Consider the following 2,724-nt stretch of genomic DNA (forward strand, 5'->3'; position numbering starts at 1 on the left):
AGTGGACGTGGTCTACTATTCGGCGTAGGGGACGAGTCTTTGCGTTGTGTATTCGCGGAGATATGGACCGCGCAAACCGGGAATTTGGTTCAAGGAAACAGAGTATTGGCGCTCGTCTTTCGCTGTGAGACGAATATCGCTAACGCTTTTGAAATACGTGCTGCATCGGCTGTGGGTGTCCGTTTATTCATTTGTCGGTGTCAGTTTATTGGTTATGTCGGTGTCAGTTTATTGGTCTGCCTTATGGGTTGTGAGAGTACGTCTGGGTCGACATTTCGGTATTATTATCCCCGCTGTGCGTTCCATTTCCGGGTTTATGGACCGCGCAATGTGGCCCCTGCGACCTATTCTGACCACATCGTGCCTCGGCTGTGGGTCTCGCATCCAGGATCCACTCGGATAGTTTTGTAGAGGTTGATGTGGTCTACAATTGGGTATAAGTGTCCCGGCTGTGCGTTGTGTATTCGCGGAGCTATGCACCTCGCAAACCGGCGATTTTGTTCAAGGAAACAGAGTATTGGCGCTCGGCTACTGTGACCGGCTTTGCGTACATCGTGCCTCGGCTGTGGGTCTCGGATCCAGGATCCACTCGGATAGGTTTGTAGAGGTGGATGTGGTCTACGATCGGGTATAAGTGTCCCGGCTGTGCGTTGTGTTTTCGCGGAGATATGGACCTCGCAGACCGGCGATATTGTCGCTCGTCTTTGGCTGTGATTTTGTCAGAGTACGAAGATCGGCCGACGCTTTTGAACTACGCGCTGCATCGGCTGTGGGTATCCGTTTATAGGAGTGTCTAGATGGGTGGTTAGAGGACGTCGGGGTCTACAATTCGGCATAAGTATCCCGGCTGTGCGTTGTGTTTTGGCGGAGATATGAACCGCGCAATGTGGCTACTGCGACCTATTTTGACCGAGTCGTGCATCGGCTGTGAGTGTCCGATTGTGGCTCAAACTCCACAGGTCTTTAGAAGTGGACGTGGTCTACTATTCGGCGTAGGGGCCGAGTCTGTGCGTTGTGTATTCGCGGGGATATGCACCGCGCAAACCGGCGATTTGGTTTAAGGAGACAGAGTATTGGCGCTCGTCTTTCGCTGTGATTTTGTCAGAGTACGAAGATCGGCCGGCGCTTTTGAACTACTTGCTGCATCGGCTGTGGGTATCCGTTTATTGTTCTGCATGTATGGGTGGTTAGAGGAGGTCGGGGTCTACAATAGGGTATAAGTGTCCCGGCTGTGCGTGGTGTTTTGGCGGAGAGATGGAGCGCGCAAAACGGCAACTGCGACCTACTTTGACCGCGTGGTGCCTCGGCTGTGGGTCTCGGATCCAGGATCCACTCGGATAGGTTTGTAGAGGTGGACGTGGTCTACGATTGGGTATAAGTGTCCCGGCTGTGCGTGGTGTTTTCGCGGAGATATCCACCTCGCAAAACGGCGCTTCCGTTTAAGGAAACAGAGTTTTGGCGCTCGTCTTTCGCAGCGCAGCCCAGTAACGTCCCCTACCTTAAGAGAGTCCTCGTTACTCCCGCCGTTTACCCGCGCGATATGGATCCTGGTTCTGGATCTCGCATCCAGGATCCACTCGGATAGGTTTGTAGAGGTAGACGTATTATACAATTAGGTATGAGTATCCCGGCTGTGCGTTGTGTATTCGCGGAGATATCCATCTCGCAAAACGATATAAAAACGGCTGTGATTTTGTCAGAGTATGAAGATCGCCCGGCGCTTTTTGTCAGAGTATGAAGATCGGTCGGCGGTTTTCAAATACGTGCTGCCTCGGCTGTGGATACCCGTTTATTATTCTGCTTATATGGGTAGTTAGAGGACGTCGGGACCGTGGATTCGGTATAAGAATCCCCGCTGTGCGTTCCATTTCCGGGTAAATATGGACCGCGCAATATGGCCCCTGCGACCTACTTTGACTACATCGTGCCTCGGCTGTGGACCTCGCATCCATGATCCACTAGGATAGATTTGTAGAGGGGGACTTGGACTACAGTTAGATATAAGTGTCCCGGCTGTGCGTTGTGTATTCGCGGGGATATGGACCTCGCAAAACGGGTATTTCGTTTAAGTCTTTCGCTGTGATTTTGTCAGAGTATGAAGATCGGTCGGCTGTTTTCAAACACGCGCTGCCTCGGCTGTGGTTATCCGTTTATTATTCAGCTTACATAGTTGGTTAGAGGACGTCGGGGCCGTGTATTCAGTATAAGAATCCCCGCTGTGCGTTCTATTTCCGGGTAGATATGGCGCGCGTAATATGGTCCCTGCGACCTACTTTGACTACACCGTGCCTCGGCTGTGGACCTCGCATCCAGGATCCACTCCGATAGTTTTGTAGAGGGGGACGTGGACTACAACTGGGTATAAGTGTCCCGGCTGTGCGTTGTGTATTCGCGGGGATATGGACCTCGCAAAACGGGTATTTCGTTTAAGTCTTTCGCTGTGATTTTGTCAGAGTATGAAGATCGGTCGGCTGTTTTCAAACACGCGCTGCCTCGGCTGTGGTTATCCGTTTATTATTCAGCTTACATAGTTGGTTAGAGGACGTCGGGGCCGTGTATTCAGTATAAGAATCCCCGCTGTGCGTTCTATTTCCGGGTAGATATGGCGCGCGTAATATGGTCCCTGCGACCTACTTTGACTACACCGTGCCTCGGCTGTGGACCTCGCATCCAGGATCCACTCCGATAGTTTTGTAGAGGGGGACGTGGACTACAACTGGGTAT

The sequence above is a fragment of the Anarhichas minor genome, unplaced genomic scaffold, assembly GCF_050575085.1.
Source record: "Anarhichas minor isolate MPS153535 unplaced genomic scaffold, ASM5057508v1 ptg000227l, whole genome shotgun sequence".
In the NCBI taxonomy this organism is placed as follows: Eukaryota; Metazoa; Chordata; class Actinopteri; order Perciformes; family Anarhichadidae; genus Anarhichas; species Anarhichas minor.